The 15,608-nt window shown below is 37.5% G+C and overlaps 1 protein-coding gene across 1 annotated transcript in view; it reads left to right on the top strand.

Annotated features, from left to right (window-relative positions):
- LOC149074119 (neuromedin-U receptor 2-like) overlaps positions 1-15,608 on the top strand; it is a 149,969-nt gene that overhangs the window by 69,259 nt on the left and 65,102 nt on the right. The window lies entirely within an intron of this gene.

Genomic DNA, 15,608 nt, shown 5'->3' with positions numbered 1-15,608 from the left:
AGTTTAGTTAATTTTTACAAAATTAGGTTTGAGGAGGGCAGGACGCATTAGATAACCCCCAGGGCCATATTTGGTTCGCGGGCCAAGTGCCTTTATGCGATTTATCATTATATGGCTTAGAGGGTGGGTCGCAATGAATTTATAAAAGATACATTTTGAGTTCATAGCCTTCAAATAACATTGAAATTAACAGAAATTGATTATAATAACATATAAAGGTATTTTCTTCCGAAATTTGAATTAAAAAATATTTTTTGCATTAAAAAATTGGATTTGCTCACCATTAAACCCAGATATTTATAAGAAATCAGTATCACCTTATAGGATTTTTTCCGTTTTGTGCTTAGTTTGCGTGTAAATCTCTCAGAAACTTCACAAATTCAGGTTTTTTTTTTTGACTTGACACATTTTTTTTCCATAATCGATTATTCGCCATAACTCGAAAATGGTTCCAGATAGGAAAGGGTTGGTAGGGTGTGTTTCATGTGTTGTCTACACCTTTTCGTTTGGCAGAACACGTCACGTTCACCCGGTAGAAGAAACCATCAAGATGCTAACTCCCTTAGAAAGATTGAGATGGCGGTCAATATATACAAATTTACTATTTCACAACGACGGTTTTCACTTATACGAAGATGAATGAAAATAAATTCGAAATGATGGGCGAAGTTCCCACTGAAACTCGAAATCCAGCCCTCATTAGATTTATTCAAGTGGCCTTTTAGCTATTGGGGTCCACATCGTAATTTGGTCGTTGCCTTATGTGTTAATTATATGCGTTGAACTGAATAAGATTATATCTTGGCTAATTACAAGGAACGCAAACATACACAAGTCAAAATCTAAAGCGTAGTTTCTGATACGTTATCCCGCAAATAACTATTCTGAATTCGAGTTGTTGGCCACGGAGTTTCAATGTTATGCGAGAAACACAGTTTCTGAAAACACATTTAGGCTAATATACTGTATATGCATATCCACTCTGATATTATATTTTCATCATCCATGTTTGAGAACATGTGTGTGTGTGTAATTTCGAATGAACAAAACCGAATTCATCGAATTCATCTTTTTCTTTCAATCAAAAACAAAAATATTGACTTACTTTTTTTAACATCAACGGCATCTGATAACCTTTTTCCAAGCCCAAGTTTTGAATCTGACATCTATAGAGGAGTCAAATTATTCATAATAATGAGATGGAAGACATGATATATCTATCTCTATGGCCGGTCGTCCACTGGCAACGACTTGAAACGATAAACAAGTAGCGCAGTTGTCTGTATTCGCAAGACTGATCCCATTGTACAGAAAGTACAAGAACTTCGTCCATTACAGCGATCTTCAGCTAGTGATTTCCGGCTACAACAGCAGACGAAAAAAATTTCCGATTCCTGTGGGATCACACGGCTCTTGCCGTATCTGTAAAAGCGCAGTGCGATTGTTTATATTTTTTTCCACGCCATTCACTCCGTTTTTTTACTCCTCTCCCCTTGGTCTCTCTCTCTCCCTCCCTCCCTCCTTTCCCGCGTAAACATGGAAACTGATATTTGATAATTACCGTTCATGGATTGTGATGCTAAGTATTCATGCATGAACGAACCACTAATTAGACTTATTTGGATAATACTGTTCCCATGATTTAATGGTTTCGCAATCTGACGTCGATTCGGTGATGGACATGCCCCCCCCCCACATCCTACAGCAGGGTGCCTGGGCTGTGACCTTTGGCACACCTCCAGCACAGGTTTAAACGGGCTTCTCTATAGTGAATTTATAGTGTGAAAAAACAAAAATAGGTAAGAGTCGTTCCGGACCCCAAGGCTGGAGCTATGTCAGCCCCACCCAAGTGGAAGTCATGCAAGATACCACTGTGTCTCGTATCTTGGCTTATACAAGTATAGAAGAGTATGAAAGTCTATGAGCGGCCGTTTCTAGATTGGTAATTGGTAAAAACTTTTTTACTAATAACTTTCTTTTTTTTTTCGTGTTCGCTGAATCGACTTTCCTAAGCTTAGAAAATCTGTACACGCAACCTCTAAACTTCTAGAATTTAAACGCGGCACCCTGTGAGTATCGTAAGTCTACACGCTTTTTTCTTCTTTTTTCCCTTGAGCTAGCAAAATCTACTTGCACTTCCTTTTACCTTTATAACGACAATCCCGAGATAACTCGCGTTCTCGAAACTCTCTCACATCGGCAATCCCGAAATATCTTGGGTTCTCAAAACTCTCTCAAAATCTGCAATCTCGAGCCTGATACCATTGTAAGTTTCCTTCTCCTGATAACATGTTTTCCTCCCCCCCCCCCTCCGTCCTGTCAGCCAACTTCCAGTAGGCGGAGTCAGCTTCTGTTCAAAATCTGATAACGGAAGTGGGAGAGAAAGGATGTTTTTCGTTTTCCTTCGAGGTTGTATACGATTATGCTTGCAGCATAAATAACAGAGAGAAAAAACTATAGTTTTCCCTTTCTTTGTTTTTAGTATTATTATTATTTTGTGTTCATTTATCACCTCACGCGAGATGGGAAAAAATATATTCTTTTTGAAAATAGGCGGCAATTTCTAGAAGGTTTAGCGATTTCCACTGTGGCAGTTTTAATGCTGATGAAGAAAATTAAAAAAAAACAGCTTAAAGGGTCAAGTTTTAAAAATATGCACGATAATACTTTCCCCTCTTAAATTGATATTGAAAGACCAGACACAACCTAATTTATGACTAAATAAAAAACAATTTAGACCTCAAGAGAATGAAAAACTGAACATTTTTACGAAAATGAGAGGGCAGTCGAACAATATTTTGCAGGAACGGAGAGAATGCTCGTGTCCCGTAAAAACAGAAGTTATGGTCATGTTTAAATTCGTATGGTGGCACACGCATCGAAAATAATCTTGATTATGGCTCGGCTTAGAAAAAAGTTGGCCACCCCTGGCTTAAAAGGTGACAACACGAGATGTGGTTCCGCTCAATATCTTATTACCTTATTACCCTCCTCCCTCCCACAATACCTTGCAAGTTTTTTTTTGTCGTATTTACTCGTCCCATATAAGAACTCCATCTGCCAAACACCAATTTTCTATGTTTATTTTGATGGTATCATTTGTTTCGGTTTCGACACAAATTTTGACGTTTCTCATCACATATCATAAGGATTCCCAATTGTTATACGTCCTCGGAGACGCCCAAGACACTTATATGATTTATTGTCGATTTTACAACATTAAACTCGCATATATGTGCGGAGCAAATCTTCAAAAAGAGAAATGGATAACGCCCTGTTTGATTAATGTTTTTTTCTACATGGCGTTTAGAAAAATATGACATTCAGACGGAGGTTGAGGCTTCTATTCGTAGCTAGATGGACACCACGAAAATTAAATGATAAGCTAAATACCCGTTGCTAAGGTATTTTTTACGCTGTTATTCGTATCACAAAAAACATGATTTATATAATGCTTTTAGAGCCGATTCGTTTCCTATGAAAATGATGAATATCATAAGATATCATTTGTTTCTGAAACAAAATACTATCATATATATGATACAATAAACTTGATTTGAGGCCTAGCGTGTCATTAAAGTCATAGCCTGTTACAATGATAGGTATACTAAAGGGAGAGTATACTCTTATACATTCTATCTGACAGCCGAATGGTCAGGCTGAAACTTTCCAGCTAAAAGAAATATAGGGAGTTATTACCCAGTGAGCTCAAAAAACCTGTTGAAACACAGGTTACAAACGCCCTTCTCAGATCATCGAATGTTAATTCCCATTAGGGAAGATAGATAGCTTCGTCACTAAAGTCCCATTTACACGCGGGGGGGGGGGGTGTAGTAATTTATTAGTTAACTAAATTTTAAGTCATCATGGACATCTATATATATGCAGACGTTAAGAGTCACGGGTTTAGTTGGTAAGTGATTTGGTGGTAAAGAGAGAATAGGAACCGGTCTATTTCATTTCGATTAATTACGCACTATGCGCATGCGCCAGTGGGCGTATCCTCGTATTCCCCAATGAACATTCACTACTTGATTACCTTACATTGGAACACTTTTCTGAGCACTTAACAATCGTGTAAACTAGCCTTGAGACGAAGAAGGGGCAGTTGCAAAAGGAAACGGATTCGAATTTCTAATAAATTCTTCCACATATACGAGAAATTAGCCTTCAGTATGCAATAAAATCACTACGGTTTGATTTGGTGGTTTTTAGGTGTCCTCTTATTCGCTTTCGAGATGGAAGGCTGTTAGAGGGGCCAAATATATCCCCTACGTTCCTAATATCGCCTAACACGGTTGCTTCTTGGTTAATGCTGGTAGCTGGTGGCTACTACCGAAACTACGAAGCTTTCTTCTTCAGTAGTTGTTTGTGGAATCCCAACCGATTATTACCGATCCGTTAGAAATTCCGCAGAGGAACATGGACGAGGTACATGTGTGGTTTCGTAGTAATTGTTGTTTGTGGAAGTCAGACGTACCTGTGTTGTTTTTTTCTTTTCTCTGGGAATTTTTTTTGATTTTCGTGTATTATGAGTTAATAACACGCTTCATTACTTTTAATATACTCAATAAGGTACAAGTGATAATGTTATATCATTTAAGGCAGTGATAGCAACTGTAATAAGCTACATTTTGGTGTAATTTGTTTCTTGGTTTGCGATTCGACCTCAAAGGTGGAGCCCGCCATGTTTGAGAGTTGGGTTATTCTCAATATCGCTTCCTTGAGTGTTCCCATTATCGCCCTAGGCGATACTATGAACACTTTCAAAGTAGGTTTTCTCCTTCAGATGTCGCATAGAAAGATGTGGGACAAGATTAAAATAAAAGAGGTGCTAATAGCGGTATAAAAATAAAGAGATCGGAATATTGAAATCATCGAAAGCTTTTCAAGTACCTGAATCTACATTAACAGACTACGTAAAAAAATCTGAAGATGAACTCCAAAAATTACTTGATGTGCCACTAGGACGAAGGCTTATTTTATGTCCCGATGTAGAAGATCAATTTCTTGAGTATTATTTACAAATTGATAAAACGTATAATGGACGTACGACAAAGAATGTAAAAAGGATGGCATTTCTCTCTCAACTTGCCATTAGAATTTACGCCACCCATTTTCTGAAAAAAAACAAAAAGTTCAGGTTAGAAATGGCTCCCTCTTTTTTTCAAGAGACACCTTGCCTTGTCTCTGGAAAAGAATAAAAACGGAAAAGCTCTATGGCTTGAAAAAGTCCGTCAACTTCTGGAAAATCATCAGACAAATCTGTGAAAGAACCAGATCCCCCAAAAAAAGCGTAGAAACGGACGTAAAGTTTCTTCCTCTTCAGAAGATGATGAAAAACCTCCATATGAGTCAACTGACGACAGCGACAGCAGTCGTGGCGAAGAAAATAAGGATGTCTAATATTCAATTCGCAATGGACTTTACACAAACGATTTTGTCATAGAGAAACATGGTTAAAATGCGTGATATATATATAACAAATGGTGTGTAGAATGCTTCTAAGTAATTTTTTATATTTTGATGTTGTATTTAGGGAAAGTGTTATAAGGGTGTGTGAACTATATTTCTAAAAGTACAAAAAAACTGTCTTGTATTACTTTCAGTTTGAAATTAACACAAAGTAATACAAAGAAAGTATGACCATAACATAAATTAAACTTTATTTAAATCAATTTTAGACGTAGGTGATATTAGGAACATATAGTGGGTGATATTAAGAACACCTTTTTTTTTGAACAGGAAAAATGCCGCGGTCGAGAAAAAAAAAATTTTTTTGGGTGTTGAAATTACGTGCCAGAGTTTTAATTCAGTTTTATTTTTGGATAACAGTCTAGATAATAGATTAGAATTATTTTTATACAAAATGCACATGTATTGGTCCTCTAATTAAAATAATGGCTTAAAGGGGTGATATTTGGGCTCCCTATATACCCTACTTCTTATGTTTAGTTTTTCATTCTTGTAAAAGTGGATGGATATTTTTTTGAGTGCCAGCTATATTCTCCTTGAAAAGTTTAAGAGAGAAACGAAGCAAAACAAAATAAGGATCAGGCTGTCTGGGATTATAAGTTATCGACGATACACGTCGCGGACACGTTTCCTTACTTTAAATCATGGTATCGAAATATCGGTACCAGTTTTTTTCCCGTCACCGAAAACTGACACGACGCACAACGAGCAATAAGTTGTTCGACCATGACTTTTCCAAAAATCGGATAATTTCCTATATTTATGTCATTGAACCAAATATCTTTTGAGACTCGGAGATGCTTAGACCGAACTCTTTTCGATGCACTTTAGTTCGTGTTGTCATTTCGAAGACTTCCTAACTAGATTTGCTTCAAATAAATGAGTATGAATACAATCGAACAAGGCTGATTCTCGTTAGGATTCAATCGGGTCCCTTAAATACATATGAAGATTCAATGTAAGAGTTCACCGAACCTATTGTGTGAATCGTAAGAAAACGGGAGTCATTTTGGGTTTCATCTAGAAGAAAACTTCCTTAAAATATCTTTCTGACACATAAAAGTATTAACTTAGTACGTAATATAAGATAGAATAAAAGGAACCATTTGTCATTTTAAAGTAAATTAAGTATTATTTGGAAGTGAAAGGAGAAACACACGCGAACAAAAAATTGAATGCAAAAAAGATTCCTAAAGGTGATTAAGTTAAAGTTTCTTTAGAAAATGAATTATTTATGAATAAACACGAGTCCAAAGTGTGGAATAATAATGGCCGAGTATTATCTGATTTTCTTTGGAGATGGATATTAATGAACAACTGCTTAAGTCAGTTTTTATTCCCCGCCAAGCAAGAATTTATTCATACGTGCCTTTAACATTTTGGTTTAATCGATGAACATTTTTGAATTTCTGTAAATAAATAAATGTTCATGTACACTACAAAGACATCGCATTAAAAAGAAATAAATCATGATTCACACATGCGTCGTTTAATGTATTCAGTAGACCGTCTGTGTCAAAATTAATTTATGCTCCAACAAAAATTTGATGTATAGCCAATATAAGAGAATGCGATTTTAAGGGAATGATAAAGAAAGTGTGCAATTAAATGTGATTTGAATGTGATGTAAATGATTACAGACAAAAATTTCATTACCAATAAATTTAATCAGGCTAAATAAAGTATGCGGTAATACGTCTTTATGATGCCACTTCACGACTTCTGAGGCATCTCACGGAAAGTAATTCCCAATCATCTCACCAGAAACGCTAACGCAAATACAATCAAACTCGGTTACAACGACATCGAATATTCTGTGAAAATTTGTCTCTACCACCAAGGTGTCGTTTCAATCGAGGTTGACGTTTTCAAGACCGTTTTTTGGCAGAAAATATAATCAGATGCTGTGCATGAAACTGTTATTTCATTGTGATTAAGGTGATTGTATGAAATATACGGAAAAGGGGAGTCATAAATACGAGATATCGCCGATTCTCGCCAAAAGTATAGCTAATTGCTTGCGGAATTGCCAAATATTGTTTATAAAAAACACTTGGCGAGATATACAGTGCTGGCAAATCTGAAGCGATTCAAAATTCATTTCTCGGGACAAAAAAATTGAAACATGACAAATATTTTCATGACAGATGAATATTTATATTTATATTTATATTCATTATAACAAAATTTATAAATTGTGAAAATTGCCGTCACCCCCGTTTCTAGTAAAGATTAAGAATTAAAGTACTGGAGAGAGAGAAAATCCTAGGAAAAAGGCCCGTTTCATGAAAAAAAAAGGCAGGAAGGGAAAAATTATGAGAAAATGATGTAATATCCTATATACGGGTCATGTGCGAATCAGCCTGGACTGTTAATTAGGGACGTTATAGCTGAGGTATCATCACAACACACCATGACCTTGTTTGACTGCAATTTCTCCCCTACTCACTTTCAGTACGCATTTCCAGTTATTATGCATACTTACCGTCATATAACCAGTTATTATACATACTTACCGATCGTCTTGAAAAGTTTGACAAATTCATCCCTTCAACCGGAGATTATGCATAACACCCAAGTGTCGTTGGTAAATTTGATAAATAATTGAAATTTATCTCCTTTATTTGTGATTATGCATAATACTCAAGTGTAATTGGTGAATTTGATAGCATGAAAAAAATTCCAGATGAGTCTAGTGAGTCTGATGAATATAGTCCGACCAGATATAATGATAACAAATTTTACGATCATACCCCGATATAATGATACAACACATGTATGAATTATCATGTATAGTACAGTATGTCATATAGTACGATTTATCACGTTTACCAACGACGTGACGCTTCGGTATTATGCATAATCACCGGTAAAAGTGATAAATACAAGGAAATTTATCAAACTTACCAAAATACCAGGTTATTATGCGTCCACGAAGCTGGGCTGGAAGAGATCTCGGCAACGGGATAAGTCCAGTGGCAAAGTTCTGGCGTTCATTCATTAATTCAGGTTATTATGCATAATAATCGGTCATTATGTATAATAAACATATTTTTCAATAAAAGCACGAAAAACAAAGGGAAGGTGCATGTTCATATGTATATACTACTGTATATGTATGATGCATGAATTCGTTCAGAACATTGCATTTTTCCGAAAGAAGACGATCACCACCAGTGACGTATTTGCAGAGGGGCGTAGCGGGCTTTGGCCCAGGGCAGAGCAAGTTTGAGGAAGCAGTGGCCAAGAAAATTAGTAAAATGGGAGAAGGGCGTCTAGATTTGTATAACCCTCAATTATCGCCCTCACATACTGGAGCGGGGCTCCTGCGCTGGTATCTTCGATGGATCACCAAGCCAGACTTTTCATGGGCCCTTCAAAAAAACAAAAACAAAAAAAAGAAAAAACAAAAAATCATAGTAATTGTACCGTTCCCCAGGGCTGGAGCCCTATCCGCCCCGCCCTTGGGAGGGCGGTACCCTCAATAATTCCGCCTCTGTCCAAACAGCAAGAGACTAGGACAGTGAGTGACTTAGAGAGTTTGCAAGCACGTGGGTGAGTAAAAGAGCGACTTAGAGCGTGAGCAACATGTGAATGAGCTACAGAGTGAGGGCCTAGGTTAGTGAGCGTGTGCAAGTATGTGAGTGACCAAAACAGTGTGCAAGTATGTGAGTGACCAAAACAGTGTGCAAGTATGTGAGTGACCAAAACAGTGTGCAAGTATGTGAGTGACCAAAACAGTGTGCAAGTATGTGAGTGACCAAAACAGTGTGCAAGTATGTGAGTGACCAAAACAGTGTGCAAGTATGTGAGTGACCAAAGCAGTATGCAAGCAGTGAATAAAACACTATACAGGTATTTGAGTGACCAAAACAGTGTGCGAGCATGTGAGTAGCCAAAATAATGTGCAAGCATGTAAGTGCGCAAGCAGTGACCAAAACAGTGAACAGGCATTTAAGTGATCAAAACCGTGTGCAAGCATGTGAGTGAGTAAAACAATGTGCAAGAATGTGAGTGACCGAAACAAAGGCGAGCGTGTGAGTGACCAAAACAAGCGCGAGAATGTGAGTAACCGAAACAAACTGTACTTGTCGGAGGACGTGGGGGGAACCCAAGCGGGTTGTAACTCAGGGTGGAGGATTCGAGGAAAGAGTATTCATGGGAGAAGGGTGGCAAAATCCGTGTAGCCCTCAGGCGGCAAAACCGTAAATGAGTCTCTGATCACCACCGATGTCGTTTGATTCCTTTAACAGAGGAAAAAAAAATCCTCTGCACACTAAATCCCAATCGATACGTCATACGTAAAAATGAACCATGGTTGAATAGCTTTCATATTTTTACGGTTGAGAGATGATTTCATCGTCATCTTCGTTGAATGTTGTCTTGTACGATTCCAACTCCATTTTCTCATCCAATCTTGTCCGATCAACGATCCAAGAACAGTGCCACAAGCCACAAAACCTAATACTAAGGGTTGAAGAGAGAGAAATTTTGCAGTAAAGAAACTTATTTGAAGTTCTCAGTGCTAAAAATGTCTAAGTTCTACAGAAAATGACTTCTAAAATTCACGAATAAACATAAAACAATGTCGAAATAGGCATTTACGGCAGAAAAATCTCAAAAATGTCATTTTTTACCAAAAAAAATTTGAAAATAATCAAAAGAAGGCATTTATATACATATATGTAAAGCATTTTTCCTGAATTTCCGGGCTCTAGCCATTAATAACCCGTTGGAACTGGCAATACCACCAATTTGTTGAGATTCGACGCGCTATATTTGCAGATAATCCAAAACCCACGTAGAGACTGGAGTATTTTGTGGTTATTTCAGAGCTGGGCGCTTTCACTTGTTCAAGATAATCCCATTAATCTCCAGTCCCCAAATAGACTGTTGAGAATGCTTCGGAAATCTTATCTTGGTACTTCTGTTATATTTTGATAAACAAGCGTACCTTCACGATATTGAAAGGTTCAATAAATCCCGATGGATAGACGTGCTTGTTTAAGACCTAAAGAAACCGTGGCGATTGTTGGATTAATATACCTCTCGGTCGCGTCAAGACCAGAATATTTGCTTGTAAGATTGATGACGGGAACTTCACGGGTGTTGCTGTATCAAATACTAAGGTCATAAATTATGGAGTTTGAAGTGATTTTCGATTTTCATATCCAATAAATTCTTCTCACGTTCTCTTACGATACATATACTTACTTATAGATCTAAATAGTGTGAGTTATGCACGTCCTAAATAGTTGGTTGAACATTTCCTCTCCTACATTGTTTGAATTTTAAAACGTGATTTTTCCTTGCAATTGTGAAGGGAGAAATTATCTTTTATTCATTCCATCACTAGGGGGCGTTGCAACGTCTCTCAATCGATATCATGAAATCATTTTAAAACGAGTAGACAATGAAAACAAAAAAACGTTAATGGAAGTGCTTTTTTCCCGATTGTGACGTCAAATCTACACGTGAATCGTGATTATTAATTACCGTCTTAATTCGCAGAGATATTAAGCAATATTTCTATCTAGTACAGTGATACCTCGGCTAACGAAGATGATTCGTTCCGGAATCATGTTTATTAGCCGAAATCTTCATTAGCAGATACACGATTTCGCATAGGTTTCTATGAAAAATCGTTTAGTTCATTCCAGGTTCTGTCCAAAATTTAAAGACAAGTTTTTTTATGCAAATACAAACACAAATGCCACAACAGGCAAAATGCACAACGAGGTGACTGAAAAAAGACGCCCCTAAAAATATAGCGTGAAATATAACCATAAAAAGCAACACAATATAAAAGCATATACGTATCACGGAAGAAAAACTAATAATTAATGCTACAATAGAACCTCAATTATCCGGGCGAATGGTAGGGAAGGCGAACCAGGATAATCGAAAAACACGGTTAAACCGCTGGGGTAAAAAAACAGATTTAAAATAACAAAATTGGAAGAAAATAAATAACGATGTATTTTACGTATTAAAATGACTCTATCCGGTGTACAGATTCATATTATCCGTGCGAAAAAATCTAATAAAAATTACACTTATTGAAGGATAGCCACACTACTAATATACTGTACTGGGTTTCATTGATGGCAGCTACACAGTGAAACCTCGATTATCTGTCTAACGTAGGAGAAGGTGATCACGGATAACGGATAACCGATAAACAGGGTTATCCTTTTCCTGTCAGCCATTCTGCACAGTTATAAAATGTACTATGAGAATGACACACAAACAAAAAATAGCGCTGGTCCAGCCGATGAGCCATTCGGTCACGGGACTTCATCTAAAGTCAATCCATTCTTTTGCCTTATATTTCAGTTGCAATAAAAGAAATGCATTTTAACTAACTTCCCGGCATTTAACATCAAACATAAAACACGAAAAAACGCTATAAAAAAGACAAAAACTGACTGATGGCTGAAATAAACAGTTTCAAAATAGGATAAATCAGAATCTACAGGAAGATGTGAGATTCTGAATTGGTTGGCAACCACTTGGACACATAACCTTGTCGAGTGCCGTCGTACGTGTTCTCATCTATTTGTGATTTGGTCAGCTCAATTCTGTGTGTGATACATGCAGATGGAAAAGATAAGCTTTTGGATAGCCCAGAATGTTCAGTTTGATCATTTTTGCCGCACCACGGTCATTTTCTGCACACGAGGGCTAATTAGACCGGGACCTACAATTTATCGCCGATTCCGAACGGCAGGCTTGTTTTTTTATACTCATCGAGAGGTTGGTGTGCTAACCTCTCGATGGGGGACTCCCTGCGACAGCAATTTTTTGCTGCGGTCAAGTCGCCGTTTTTTTTTGTTGTACCCCTGTGTCAGGAAATTTTTCTGACAAGGACGAACAGGGTACCGAAATCGCGACACCTCTAAACATCCTTTGGTACTTTAGGCGAGCATCTTATCGACCGGGCTACCGCGCCCACAGAATGTTTAGTTTGATGGTGTCTTGTACTAAAAGAACTCTTGCTCTGAAAACATAGGTCCTCTTTTCTCAATGCATTATATTAGCTTTCATTTTACGTGAAATGGTTTTGGTACATCTAGTAAAAGCTTCTGGGGTGGGCATGAGTTAATCGGGTTCTAGTGACGGCAATTCTGGTAATGATTGGCACGAAGATTCCGCTCACGGCGCTACTGTTTTATATTAGCACGTGCATTCATATCAACGAAAACGTTCGTTAGCAGAGGCAGAAAAATTACGAAAAAAATCTTCGTCAGCCGAGGCGTTCGTGAACCGAGGTCTTACTGTATAGACTACAATCCGTTTAATGCAATTCGAAAGAGGTTGAATTAGAGCCAACGTTTGTTTTTAGGTTGACAAAATTTTAATGTTAGAACAGTTTCCGATTTCGATAATACGTTACAAAACTATACACTTTTAAACCGTAAACAGTTTTTTTGAATACAGAATTTAGTAGATAGAGGACCTGATGTTGTAGAAGAGTGGTAAAAAGAAAATTCGCTTTGTTCGCGTTTTCGACAGACTTGGCATAGGTTAGAGTAGACGAAACAGCGTTCAGAGAGGAGTTGTAGGGAAAAAAATCGCATACATTGAATGGTCGGTATAGCAAGTATCATTTGCTAATGTTCGAGAGTGACGCAAACAACGAGAGACAGAAATAAGACTTGGCAGAGTCTTATTTAACATCGCCCGTGTGTGTGTGTTACTACTCGTGTTCGTTCTCGGGATATAATTCATCTCCTTTAGTCTTAAGATCAACTTCATACTCGCAACATCTGCTTTGGGTGCGTATAAAATCCTGCTCCCACTCAGTAAGTCAGACGAAAGGTCAAACCATTCTCTTTTGGTTGTTGCTGTTGTTGTTGTAGGACAGATTATCTTTAAAGAATTTCGAGGAAATTTCTTATGGAATGTTTCGATATTTATAGTCTTAAGCCATCCTCAATAGAACCGATGGCCATAACGAAGGGAATAATTAGCAAATGAAATCGTGAAATTAAAAAAAAAAATGCCTGCAACCACGTGAGAAAGTGAAAATAAAAAGAAATTGTCATTCTACCTTCATCTTGGACTTCGCCAAGAACTCCACGGAAAAGAACGTATTGCTTTCCTTCGTCTCTCATTGCGACCAATCACTTGACGCTAAACTTCTTTGTTACTAGTATCAATGTAAGGTTTGAAGTACAGATGAACGGGATACCAAGCGAAGATAATTGGAAAGAAAAGTTCGATTCCCCTCAGAGGAATGTGACTTTTCTTTCCAATTATCTTCGCTTGGTATCCAGTCACCTGTACTTCGTAAAATTAGCGGAGAGGTTCGTCGTTTCGTTCAATGTAAGGTTTGTTAATATGCGCCTTAATCATTTTCATTGAATCTATGTGAAAGATCACTCGCAATATCTTGCTCCCGTGGACAAGACGAAAAATCCTACGTTGGTATCTGGCATAAATGAGACGTGGCTGAATCCTCGTCGATGATTTGAAGCGTAATCTATTTAGCCCCATCTTTGATAAGTGCTAATTACAGCAGCGCTTATCTATAAGTCAAGGCAGAAGAACCTGCCTTTTGTCATCAAAATCAGATGAATCTCTTCCATTTGGCATGTTAAGACCAAATAAAGCATCGATTGCAAGAGCACTTACACAAGTTTTACTCACGTTTATGACCGACCTTCACCGATGCTATATTCTTTGCTGAACACTTATTTGCCTATTGGAATTTCGGGATGAACATGAAGGACTTTTTGAATCATAAAATTCTAAATACAGTATATCTTTCTGTACGATTATGATTAGTTTCCGTAACTCCTCTCGTAGTTTAATACTTCTTATGCGGGTTCAGCTGTAACGGTAAAAATGTCCTATCCTTTCTCCTAGGCGCAATACTGACGCGATATTGTAACCCTTCAAGAACAAGATTATTCCATACAGACAACCTCATCTCGTTTTTGTCTTTTCCCTCTTATTTTATATTTTTGTACCAACTTGAAGTAGACAAAGATTAAGAAAGAAGAAAGATCGAGAACACATTTTCCCCTCCCCCGTTTTGAGAAGGTAACAAACGATTCCATACTCGGCAACTTTCTGCAGCTGAAGTACTAGTTTTATATTCCAGTCGGACGAGGTTGGACCGAGATCTCAGTTCCTCCGCTTGCGGTGTGTTAATCTACAAAAAATCGAGAATATCAGATAAATAAAAACCGCACAAGAATAAGAATATTCCAAAAACAAAAAAAAAATGATACCATGTGGTTTTAACACGTCAGGAAAGTGTTAAACTGTTAATTGGTTTATCAGATTTCTGCGGTGTGTATGTAATACCTCAAAACAAAATCTCTAACATTCCGGGAATGATTCGCTTTGGGGGAAAGTACTTCCATCTTTTGCTAAGAGACAGGAAATGAAGGGTATTAAGCGTAAAAAGTGCCCCACCGCCATCAGGAGACACGTTTTTGGCAGTCATTCAACGGCGGTCTGGCTTTTAATCCTAATATATATTCGTTTGGTTATTTTTTTTTTCTACACTCACACACGCCAGATCACGTACACGAGTGTGTGTGTGTGTGTGTGTTAGGTACGAACGTGTATGTGCATGTAAAAAATAACAAAACAAAATATATTTAAGACAGGAAGGAGGCTTTTTATATATGACGCAGTCGACTTTTTCGTGTGTGTCGCGTTCTACTCTCATAATAACGGAGGCTTCACCTGGAAATGACGATGATCCCCATACACACGTTCCTATAGAGAGCATCCTGACGTATATATAAATGTAATTACGCTGTCTGCTTTCTTTCTCTCGGTGTCTTTTTCTGAAATAGCATCAGACTACCCTATGGAAGGATTTAAAAATACAAAATGGAAGAAGATGGATAAAAAAAAAAAGTATCTTTCAGCTGGGGAAAAGGTTCTGGAAAATAGACAAGTAAATGTCATAAGTATTTTGACATCCTCTATGATGACAATTGCGATGTTTCGAATATATTCCTATGTTTGTTTGTTTTTATTCTATTATGGAATGTGAATAAAAGGAGATCGGCGCGCGTAAATTTTATTTCGCATCCATTTTATTTAAATTGTCTGAGAGCTCTGGAAGGAGTGTTCCAGAAGCGCTAGAAAATACTTCTTCCAATGCCTCT

The sequence above is a fragment of the Pholcus phalangioides genome, unplaced genomic scaffold (assembly GCF_987345545.1).
Source record: "Pholcus phalangioides strain wild (caught in Gottingen) unplaced genomic scaffold, Ppha-v1.0 ptg000017l_1, whole genome shotgun sequence".
In the NCBI taxonomy this organism is placed as follows: domain Eukaryota; kingdom Metazoa; phylum Arthropoda; class Arachnida; order Araneae; family Pholcidae; genus Pholcus; species Pholcus phalangioides.
Note: the sequence above shows the minus strand (reverse complement) of the source record. Positions and strands in the feature narration are given on the sequence as shown.